The sequence below is a fragment of the Zalophus californianus genome, chromosome 5 (assembly GCF_009762305.2).
Source record: "Zalophus californianus isolate mZalCal1 chromosome 5, mZalCal1.pri.v2, whole genome shotgun sequence".
NCBI lineage: Eukaryota > Metazoa > Chordata > Mammalia > Carnivora > Otariidae > Zalophus > Zalophus californianus.
This window is the reverse complement of record NC_045599.1, coordinates 7,891,868-7,904,746: the sequence shown is the minus strand read 5'-3', so window position 1 is coordinate 7,904,746 and position 12,879 is coordinate 7,891,868. Positions and strand designations below refer to the sequence as shown.

The 12,879-nt window shown below is 36.4% G+C and overlaps 1 pseudogene; it reads right to left on the bottom strand.

Moving 5' to 3' along the window:
• Positions 1 to 7,932: 7,932 nt before the first annotated feature.
• LOC113928627 lies at positions 7,933 to 8,518 on the bottom strand (annotated as a pseudogene).
• Between the last annotated feature and the right edge of the window lie 4,361 nt (positions 8,519 to 12,879).

The following is a 12,879-nucleotide window of genomic DNA, read 5'->3' as shown; positions in this document are numbered from 1 at the left end:
AGGCTAACCCATTCCCCACACCCTCCCCTCTAGAACCCTTAGTTTGTTTTTCAGAGTCCATCGTCTCACATGGTTCACCTCACCCTCCGAAAAAATAGACTTTTAAATACAGAGAATGCACTGATGGTTGCCAGAGGGGTGGTGGGTAAGACGATGGCTGAAACAGACAAAAGAGATTAATAGAAAACTCATCTTGATGAGCACTGAATTATGTGTACATTTTTGAATTATTATATTGTATACCTGAAAGTGATATAACACCATACATTAATTACACTCCAATTTAAAAAATTAAAATAAAATAAAAATGTAAATGTGGTAATTACAAAAAGAAAGAGACTAAATGAATGGAATGGAAAAGCGAGAATCAAACACTCACATGGATGATTAAATGATTTTCAACAAGGATGCCCATGCCATTCAGTGAGGAAAGGAAGACAAATTGTACTGAGAAGAGTGAATAACCACAGCAAAAGGATAAAGGTGAACCATTACTTATGTAATATACAAATAAGCAGAAATGGATAAAACACCTAAAATAAGAGCTAAAACTTGAAGACTGTTTGAAGACACATGGTGGAAAGTCTTCATTACATCGAGTTCAGCAATGATTTCTTAGATATAACATGAAAAGCATAGGCAACAAAAGAAAAAGTGGAAAAAAATAGACTTTATTAAAACAAAAACGATTTTTATGCATCAAAGGACAATAAATAGAATGAAAAGAAGCTCACAAGATTGCAGAAAATATATAAAGACTAAGTATGTATTCTATATACTAATACATAAATAACACCTAAAACTCAATAACTACAATAGCAAGCAGCCAAGTTAAAACATAGGTAAAGAATTTAATACACATTTCTCCAAGGAAGATATACTAATGGCCAACAAGCAAATGATAAGATGGTTAACATCACTAGTTATGACAGAAATGAAAATCAAAACCACCTGAAATAAACTTTAAAATCCATTAGGAAAGCTATTATTAAAATTAAAAAAAAAAAACAAGAAAGGAAAGAAAGAAAAAATATCAACCATTAGAAATTGAAATTACTGTGCATTCTTGCTAGGAAAGTAAAATGGTGAGATTCTGTAAAAAATAGTATGGAAATTCCTCTAAATGTTTAACATAGAATTACCATATGATCCAGCAATTTCACTTCTAGGTATATACATACAAGAATTGAAATCAGGAATTTGAACAGATATCTGTACACCAATGTTCATAGCAGCATTATTCACAATAACCAAAAAATGGAACCCACACAAATGCTCATAGAAGTATGAATGGATAAACACAATGTGATATACATGTACAATATAATATTATTTGGTCTTAAAAAAAGAATGAAATATTTCCATTTGCAATAACATGGATGAAGCTAGAATGTATTATGCTAAGTGAAATAAGTCAGAGAAAGAAAAATACCATAAGATTTCATTCATATGTGGAATTTAAGAAACAAAACAAATAAATATAGGGGAAGGGGAAAAAAATAAGAGAGGGAAGCAAACCATAAGAGACTCTTAACTGTAGAGAACACACTGAGGATTGATTGAGGGAGTTGGGTGGGGGATGGGTTGGATGGGTGATAGGTATTAAGGAGGGCACTCCTTGTGATGAGCACTGGGTGTTACATGTAAGTGATGAATCACTAAACTCTACATCTGAAATCAATATTACACTATATGTAAACTAACTGGAATTTAAATACAAAATTGAAAAATTAAAAAAAGAATGACATTTTTATACATGCTACACATTGATAAACCTTGACAATATTTTTCTTTTTTTTAGATTTTATTTATTTTATTCGACAGAGAGAAAGACAGTGAGAGAGGGAACACAAGCAGGGGTAGTGGGAGAGGGAGAAGCAGGTTCCCCTCTGAGCAGGGAGCCCGATGGGGGACTCAATCCCAGGCCCCTGGGATCATGGCCTGAATCAAAGGCAGACACTTAATGACTGAGCCACCCAGGTGCCCTAATTTTTCTAGGTTAAATAAAACACACAGAAAATGACAAATTTTGTGATTCTATTTTTATGAGTTACTTAGAATAAGCAAGTTCATTGAGACAGAAAGTAGAATCATGATTAGTAGGACTGTGAAGAAGGGGAGAACTGGAATTTATTGTTTATAGGATGAAAAGGTACAGTTTGTAATGACGAAAATCTCCTAGAGATGGATGTTGTTGATGGTTCCACAAAATTGTGAATGTACTTAATATGCAGAATTGTACAGTGGAAAATAGTAAATTTGATGTTACATATATTTTTATCACAGGAAAAAATTTTTAAAAAAGCATTTAAACTAGACTGAGAGTACACTGTCAATCAAAAAACCCCATAAAGTCAAAGCAAATATTGGAGAGTATAGGAAATCTAAAAATATTTAAGCATTATCTGAATAAAGACATCATTATTGAATATTATCTAAATAGTATGCCAACAAAGAGAGTACTAATATAATAACAATATCAATAACAATAATAATGCATATTTAAAATTTAAATATATATTTTATAATTTGATAGTAATTTCTAGCATAGTGGCAATAATTAAAAATAAATAATATTAAAACAAATTAAAGATCAAATGCAAATTGTGTGATTTTTTAAGACTTTTTTTTATTTATTCCTTTGACACAGAGAGAGCACACAAGCAGGGGGAGAGGCAGGAGAAAAGGGAAAAACAGGCTTTCCACTGAGCAGAGAGCCTGATGTGGGGCTTGATCCCAGGACCTAGAGATCATGACCCGAGCTGAAGGCAGTTGCTTAATGACTGAGCCATCCAGGCGCCCAGCAAATTGTGTGATATTATATATTTTTTTAAGATTTTATTTATTTATTTGAGAGAAAGAGGATGAGAGATAGAGAGCACGAGAGGGAAGAGGGTCAGAGGGAGAAGCACACTCCCTGCTGAGCAGGGAGCCGGATGTGGGACTCAATCCCGGGACTCCAGGATCTTGACCTGAGCCGAAGGCAGTCGCTTAACAAACTGAGCCACCCAGGGGCCCCAAATTGTGTGATATTATAAAAATTTCTTTTTATGTGTTTATATTGCATATATGATATCCCATTTCAGTGTATGAAATTTTATAGCAATATACTCCAAACTTCAAAATAAATTAATATGAGACTCATTACTTTTATGTACTTACTGAATAACCATATATTAAATGTATGACTCCATAAAACTTTAGAGATATAATATTCAAAAAGTTTGAACAAATATATTTGTTTCCCCACTGAATTGACCTTTAAAACGTCTGTGAAAACATCTAAGAAATTATAATAATTCATTTCCCAACTTTGGCCTAAGGCCATGCTGAAATCACCAATAGGTGATTTAACCTACATTATTCAAGTCTCAGTGGGCATTCCCAAGTGAACACACACAAAAAACACCAAGCATTATCCTTAATCTCCAAAGATGTCCTGAAATCATGATTGCTGCTTAGTCTTTATGGAATTATCTAAACTGTCAAAAGCAGGGATGAGAGAGGAGTATATACATTGGTTTGAAAAATACTGAAAGAAATCTACTCAGAAAAATGACTCTGTTCATATGATGACTATAGGACCACTGTCAGCTATCCAAACCAGTAAGTTTGTAAAAGTGGGAGATAATAAAAGATATATGTCCTAATTGTATTTTATTTCTCGTTTAAGAGTGGAGACACTTCTTCATGTGTTTTAAGATAATTTTGTTTAGAATTAATTAAGAACTACCTTTTATAAACTAGTAGAATAAGCAATTGCTATACCCAGGCATCTCGTTAATGATGGAACTTGGAAACAAAATTGTATGTTACAAAAGTGGGTTTAAAAGATAATATATATAAAATAAAAAATATTATATTATATATCTATATATAATTAAAATAAAAAATAATAGATTGCTTAAACACTGGTATACTTAAAAAATAAAGTTCTCTTGAAACCTAGAATATTAATCATTAAACAATTCTGGAAAGAAATGGTGTTATTCCTAATAATATATTTTGAAATAGCAGTGAAACTAGGTGACTTTGAGAATATACAATGGCTGATATTATCTGTGAGCATCTATGAACTTCTTTCCCAGATTTCTGCTGAATAAAACTAAGATCTACACTAAATGGTACTATACTCATGACAACACGGTCACTTTAAAAATAATAATTCTGTGTGGAAAAAATATATATTAAATATTTATATGAATGCAAATGGAACTTAAAATGTGAAAATTTATTTGTCCGAATCAAGCCATTTTAGAAAAATAACTGAATTTGAGAGATATATAATTATCAATTGAGAAAGGGAAAATAGTACATAGTTTCCAGAGCTTGCAGTGGATCCTCTACAGGTGGGGGAGATTGTAGCTAAATAAGGAATGCTTTAGTATGGCATGTGTAGCATATGTTTTACTCAGCAAGAGTACAGCTGTTTTTTATGCAAACATGTGATCTGATCACATAGCTGTTGATCTTATTGGGCTAATTATTTTGGCATTGTAGAATATTGACTGGATTGAAATCATTCCTAATTTAAGATGAGCTGTTTAGGAAATGAGTGACATAATCTATATAAGAACTGGTCAAGTTCAGAATCAGAAGATTTTAAGTGGAGTTTGAGTGGGAATAACTACATTTTTTACAACAAAAAAAAAGTGATTTTGAAGCTACTTCATAACTGTGCTCTCTGGATGGGAAAGAAATGATAATTTTTATGAGACAAGGTTGAGTCATTTTAGGATAGGCTTTAGATGGTCTCACATGAAATTCAACGAATAAAGCTAGCAGGGTAAACTTACTGCTTATTCACACTTCATATGAATCTGCTCTTTCTAATGAAAGGATTTCTTGCCTAGATTTTATTCAAAAGTATAAAAGGGAATTTATAATAAATGTCAAATAATAATGACTAAATTTTTCTGCCTATGGAGGGAGTAATATATTTTCTTAATGTAAATGACACCTTCCGGAAATAATTCAAGGATTATAGAAATAGTGGATATGTTATGGTTATTTTTTCAACATAAATTTCACCCAATTGTACTACATTCTGTGTTTAACTTTTATATTGTATTTTTAACGTTTTCTGTGCATACCACTATTCTTCTAGTGAAATAATAATTACATCTGTGTTACCAACCCAGGACGCTTTGTGAAAATCAAATAGTGCATTGAAACAATTTGGGAACAATGTCACTGAAAAACCTAAGGATGACAGGTGTGTGGATAAAAATGATATAATGTTAAATATGTTGATTTTAGTGGCAATGATGATGATGAAGATGGTAAGAAAATGTCCCAGTTACTGTTCACTGGTCACTCATATATCTCACATCTGAAATATCCAGTATAAATTATACTATTCAATCTTGTAATAACTTTTGTTTTTTTTTTCAGATTTATTGAGGTATAATTGACAAAAGTCATATATATTTAAGTTGTACAACTTGATGATTTAATATACTTACACATTAAAATAATCACTGCTAGCTAATATATCCACCAACTCACATAGTTACTTTTTGTTTTTTGCCTGTGAGAATACCACCAAATTGTGAGATCCCCACTCTCCTAGTAAATGTCAAATACACAGTGTTAACTATGTTTACATTACTGTACATTGTTAGAGCTACAGAAATTATTTATCTTATATAATGAAAACTCTGGCTTTTTTTTCTCCAAATTTTTATTTAAATTCTAGTTAGTTAACATATAGTGCAATATTGGTTTCAGGAGTAGAATTTAGTGATTCATCACTTATATATAATACTCAGTACTCATCATAACAAGTGCCCTCCTTTTTTTTCATTATGTTATTTTAATCACCATACATTACGTCATTAGTTCTTGATGTAGTGTTCCATGATTCATTGTTTGCATATAACATCCAGTGCTCCATGCAGAACGTGCCCCCCCAATACCCATCACCAGGCCAACCCATCCTCCCACGCCCCTCCCTTCTAGAACCCTCAGTTTATTTTCAGAGTCCATCATCTCTCATGGTTCGTCTCCCCCTCCGATTTCCCCCCTTCATTCTTCCCCTCCTGCTATCCTTTTTTTTTAACATATAATGTATTATTTGCTTCAGAGGTACAGATCTGTGATTCAGCAGTCTTGCACACTTCACAGCACTCACCATAGCACATACCCTCCCCAATGTCTATCACCCAGACACCCCATCCCTCCCACCCCCCCCACCACTCCAGCAACCCTCTGTGTCAGAGCAGAGAGATTGCAGTCTGTTCTTCAGTGAGCTCTCCAGGCCACACTGTCTCCATTTCTGTCCATGCTGCTATAAACTGCAGCGTTCTGTGTTGTGTGCCCCTCCACAGCGCTCCCATCCACCCTCCAGGTCAGGGCACCTCTCTGCCCTTTATGCTTCTAAAACCACCAGCCACTCCCAGTTCGCACTCATGACCCCACCACTCTGGCTTTCTGCCCTGTGGGCTGCCCTAAAGTCCTTTCCCTGCCACTACTGGTCTGTGAGTCTGTGCCCCATCCCCAGTGAGCAAGGCTGTTGCTCACCAGCGGTGTAGGATCCCCATGGACAGGTTCCCTCCCACTGCTGTTTATCCTCTGATATCTGCCCATGGAATCATGACTCCCTGCTCCATACCTCAAAACCAACCACCTGCGATATTCTGTTTGTAGAGATCCAGATCTTCTAACATCTCAGGCTGATTTTGTGGGTGCTCAGAGTGGTCTGGTAGATATCCAGCTCAATTCTGGGGACCAGTTGAAATAGGGTCCCCCTACTCCCTGCCATCTTTCCTCAAAATAGTTTTATAAAAGGATGTTAAGATAAGATGGACTTTAGATATAATTGTTTTTTTTTCTTTGTTAGAACATTTTTTTAAATTTTATTTTATTATGTTATGTTAGTCACCATACAATACATCATTAGTTTTGGATGTAGTGATCCACGATTCATTGTTTGCGTATAACACCCAGTGCTCCATGCAATATGTGCCCTCCTTAATACCCATCACCGGGCTAATCAACCCCCCCGCCCCCCTCCCCTCTAACACCCTCAGTTTGTTTCTCAGAGTCCATAGTCTTGTAACTGTAATGGTAAAGATAAAGGAAGAAAAGAGTAAGCAAACTTATAAGCACCACATTTGCATTCTTATTTTGTTTAATTACTTCATATCCCACTAATATTTTACACATCACAAATATATTTCATATACCATATAATTTTTATTTATTTTATTTTATTATTTTACATTAATCACCATACATTACATCATTAGTTTTTGATGTAGTGTTCCATGATTCATTGTTTGCATATAACTTCCAGTGCTCCATGCAATACATGCCCTCCTTAATACCCATATATATTTTTAAAAACATTTTATTAGATATCTACATTTGTGCTAACACAGTAACAAATAGCCCCATCTGGCTATTGGGCATTTGAAATGTGTATAGTCAAAATTACAATGGGCTCTAAGTGTAAATTACACACAAGATTATGAAGACATAGGGTGAAAAAAACAAAAGATCACATTAATAATCTTTTGTTGATTAAATATAAAAATGATAATATAACAATATGAGTAGAAATATTAATTTGTATCAACATTGTATTTAATATACTATAGTGATATATTAACATCAGTGCCAATGTCAGTATTAGTTATAATGTTTTGAATTAAATTGATATATTATTTAAGTCAATTTCATTTTTTTAATATGGCTACTAGAAAATTTTAAATTACATGTGGTTTGCATGAGATTTCTATTAGACAGTGCTGCTCTAGGGTGTTCTAATTAATATGAGAAAGGAAAATGAAGGAGAGTTAAGCACAGCCATGATTATTGTTTCTTTTCAGAGAATACCCCAAACTCTTGTCATGACCCCCAGGTGTAGATAATGGGATTGAGCATGGGGGCGAAGGTGGTGTAGAAGACTTCCAGAATCTAATCTTCTGGTTAATGGAGATTCCTGGACCAAAGGTAAGTGTACACAAAAGATGCATTGTAAAAGGTCACTACAGTTAAATGTATTGAACAGGTAGTAAAGGCCTTTTTTCTACTCTCTTTAGAGCAAACAACAACAACAACAACAAAACCTAACCAGAGGAAACAGTAATTCCAAGCAAAGGGAAGGGGGGAAAGAGACTTGTATTCACAAAAACAAAACAAAACAAAAAACATGTTCTCATTGCCCCAGGTATCTATACAGGTCAACGGCAACATGGCTGGCACATCACAGAAGTGACCAGTGGCCCTGGACCAGCAGTAAAGAATATAAAAGGCATAGACTGTGTACCAAGGAGTTGATAGACCCCCAAATCCAAGATCCTACGATCACTTTCACACACATCATTTTACTCATGCAGCTAGGATAATTGAAGGGATGGCAAATGGCCACATAATGGTCATAGGCCATGGAGGACAGGAATAAACATATAGAACATGCCATGGTCAAGAAGAAGCTTTGCGCCCCACATCCCAGGAAGGAGATACCTTTCTGGCCAGAGAGGAAGTTGAATGCCATCTTTGGAACAGTGGTGGAGAGAGGGAGAGCAGGTTAAGGAGAAAGTATATTGGTGTGTGGAGCCAGGGATCTAAGCATACAAGGTGAATTGTGGCTGAGTTACCCACTGAGGTGAGAAAGAATGTGAAAATGATATGGAAAGAGAAGCAGGCCAGTTTGATTTGAGGGAAACAACCCCAATAAAGTGAAATCAGTTGAAATGTGATTCCATTTCCCCATGAAATCTTATTGTTTCAACTTCCTTGGAAGAAAAATAAAGACATACTCAAAGCATAGAATGAGAACTAAAATAAAACAGGACAATGAAAATGAACTCTTACTTTACTAATGTGTTAATTACTTAAAAAAATCTAGAAAAACTTCCTTTCTGAAAAATTTTCTATCTTTTTAATCTCCACAGCTTTCCAAGGGAATTCTAATGTGTATCTCAATTAAAAAAATATTTAAATTCTAGTTAGTTGGGATGCCTGGGTCGCTTGACTGCCTTCAGGTCAGGTCATTATCTTGGAGTCTCAGGATTGAGTCCCACACAGGCTCCTTGCTCAGCAGGAAACCTGCTTCTCCCTTTCCCACTCCCCCTGCTTGTGCTCATTCTCTCTCTCACTCTCTGTCTGTCCAATAAATAATAAAATATAAAAAAATAAATTCCAGTTATTTAGCACAGAATAATATTACTTTCAGGTGTTGAATTTAGTGATTCATCACTTACATACAACACCCAGTGCTCATCACAACCAGTACCCTCCTTGATACCCAACACCTATTTAACCCATTTCCTTGACTACCTCCCCTCCAGGGTTCCTCGGTTTTTTCTCTATAGTTAAGAGTCTGTTTTCTGGTTTGTCTCTTTTTTTTTTCCTCTCCTATGTTCATCTGATTTGTTTCTTAAATTCCATACGAGTGATTCCATATGACTCCATACCATATGAGTGAAATCGTATGGTATTTGTCTTTCTCTGGCTGACTTATTTTGCTTAGCATAATAATCTCTAGCTCCATCCATATTGTTGCACATGTAGTGAAAAGAAGGGGCACTTTCACCCCAATGTTCATAGCAGCAATGTTCACAATAGCCTAACTATGGAAGGAGCCAAGATGTCCTTCACCAGATGAATGGATAAAGATGTGGTTCATATATACAATAGAATATTACTCATCCATCAGAAAGGATGAATACCTTTGCATCGATATGGATAGAACTGGAGGGGATTATGCTAAGTGAAAAGTCTGGCAGACAAAGAGAATTATATGGTTTCACTCATATATGGAATATAAGGAATGTCATAGAGAACCACAGGGGAAGGAAGGGAACACGGAATGGGAAGAAATCAGAGAAGGAGACAAACCATGAGAAACTCTGGATTCCAGGAAACTTATTGAGGGTTAGAGAAAGGAGAGGGGTGGGGGGATGAGGTAACTGTGTGATGGGTATTAAGGAAGATACGTGTTGTGATGAGCACTGGGTGTTATATGCAAGTAATGAACCATTGAACACTACATCAAAAACTAAAGATGTACTCTATGTTGGCTAATTGAACATAATAAAAAATAATCCAGTAGTTAATTAAAGGTAAGAAACCAGTCAAATATATACGAAAATATGAAGACCCAAAATAATACTTGGATAAGAGTAATATGAAAAAAATCCAAACCAAGATTTTTTTTAATTTGAAGTTTTAATTTTGATTCAAGTCAGTTTACATACAGTGTTATATTCATTTCAGATGGACAATATAGTAAGGCAACACTTCCATACTTCATCCTGTGCTAATTACCACAAGTGCAGTCCTTAATCTCCTTCACCTATGTAACCCATCCTCCCCCCTCTCTGGTAATCATCAGTTTGTTCTCTATTATTAAGAGTCTGTTTCTTGATTTGTCTCTCTCTCTCTCTCTATTTGTTTACCTTTGCTTCAAAACCAAGAATGTTAACATAGCACACACACATAAAAAGGGTTTCACAATCAATTGACATTCATCAAATAAATATATATTGCATTTTCATGAGGTCACTATCACTCACTAATGTAATAAATAAAATAAAAACCCACATGTGCTGCATTTTTTTACATTATTTGCTGTGTATAAATGTACATGATTCATCAACTTGATAAGAAAATAAATAAAAAGAAAAATAATCATTTCCTTGGACCATTATTTTTCTTCTGAAACTATATCAATAAAAACATTTCATAGAAATGGGTAAACCGGAGCAAGATGGCGGAGGAGTAGGAGACCTGGATTTCCTCTGGTCTCAGGAATTCAGCTGAATAGGGATCAAACCATTCTGAACACCTACGAACTCAACAGGAGATCGAAGATGAGAATAGCAACAACTCTCTGAACAGAGAGGCGACCACTTTCTGGAAGGTAGGGACGTGCGGAGAAGTGAATCTGAGGAGATATTCGGGAGGATAGACGGCGGGGGAGGGGGCCTCCGTGGCCGCTTCTGACAAGTGATAGAGCCCCAGAGCACAAAATCAGAATTTTAGAAGTCAGCTCCGCGGAGGGACGTCGCTCCAGTGGCTAAGCGGGAGGTGGAACCCTTGCGGGACAGTGTGGTCTCAGGACCCTTGGGGTCACAGAAAGACCGGGGGTGCCTGAGTGCGGCAGAGCTCCCAGGTATCGGAGCGGGGAAGCCGGCTGCAGAGATGGAGCCGAGGCGCGGGCTCTCAGCTCGGGGTTGCCATAAACTGTGATCCGCGGCCCAGTCGGGCCACTTCTCCTCCAGCAGGACCCAATGAGCGGCAGATCCAGGGGCACTCCCCTCCCTCCCCCAGGAGGAGTGGCATGGGAGTGCACCGCGGGGATCTGCTGTGTTTGGAGACTCCACACGGGGTCGGGAGCCAGAGATAGAAACGCTTGGTCACAGGTCAGTGAGCACGGAGTGCGCCGGAGACCGGGGACACGGGAGTGATTGACTGCTTTTCTCTGGAGGCGCACTGAGGAGTGGAGCCCTGAGTTCTTGACTCCTCTGGGGCAGAGATTGGGAGGCCGCCATTTTCACTGTCGTCCTCCAAAGCCGATCAGAAAGCTTGCAGGGAATAATAGCTCCTGAGAGCAAACCCGAGCAGCTTGCTTAGCTGGGACTGACAAGGGCGGGGCAATTCCGCCTCCGGCAAAGACATTTGGGGACCATGGCAACAGACCCCTCCCCCAGAAGATCAGCACGAACAGCCAGCAAGCCAAGACCAAGTTTACCGATCAGGGAGAACGGGAGAACTCCAGCGCTAGGGGAATACTGTACATAGAATTCATGGCTTTTGTACAATGATTCATTAGTTTTTCAAAGTTAATTTTTTAACTGTTTTTTTAATTTCCCTTTTTCAACCAACATCTTATGAATCTCTTTTTTTAAAAAAAACATTTTTTATTTTTCATTTTTAGAGTCATATTTTATCCCTTCATAGTAGTTACCCTTATTTTTGGCATATATATATAAGTTGTGCTCTCTTTAAAATTTTGAGATACAGTTTCTTCTAACAGATCAAAATATACCCTAAATCACTAGTGTATGGCTTTGTTCTAGTCTCCTGCCTGATCAGATTCTCTCCCATTTTTTCCTTTAATCCTCTTCTTTCTTTTTTCAAACAACTTCTTATCGTATCAATTCCTTTTATAAAATCTTTTATCATTTTCATCTTTACAGTCATCTTCCATCCCTTCATTGTATCAACCCTTAATTTGTACATATATGTCTTTCTTCCTTTAAAATTTTAGGAGACACTTTTTTCTAACACACCAAAATACACCCAAAATCTACTGTGCGGAACTGATCTATGCACTAGCCTGATCATATTTGATCATATTCGTTTTTTTTTTTTGTATTGTTCTGTTTTTGTTTTTAATCCTTTTCTCTTTTTTCTTTCTTTCTTTTCTCTTTCTTTTTTCTTTCTTTCCCTTTCTTTTCCCCTGGTTTCAGGTCTTTTCTGATTTGTATAGAGTATATTTGCTGGGGACGTTGTTAACCTGTTAGCATTTTGTTCTCTCATTCATCTATTCTCCTCTGGACAAAATGATAAGACAAAAAAATCACCTCAGCAAAAAGAACAAGAGATAGTACCGTCAGCCAGGGACTTACTCAATACGGACATTAGTACAATGTCGGACCTAGAGTTCAGAATCATGACTTTAAAGATCCTAGCTGGGCTTGAAAAAAGCATGGAAGTTATTAGAGAAACCCTTTCTGGAGAAATTAAAGAACTAAAATCTAACGAAGTCGAAATCAAAAAGGCTATTGATGAGGTGCAATAAAAAATGGCGGCACTAACTGCTAGGATAAATGAGACAGAAGAGAGAATCAGCGATATAGAAGACCAAATGATGGAAAATAAAGAGGCTGAGAAAAAGAGAGAGAAACCAACTACAGGGTCACGAGG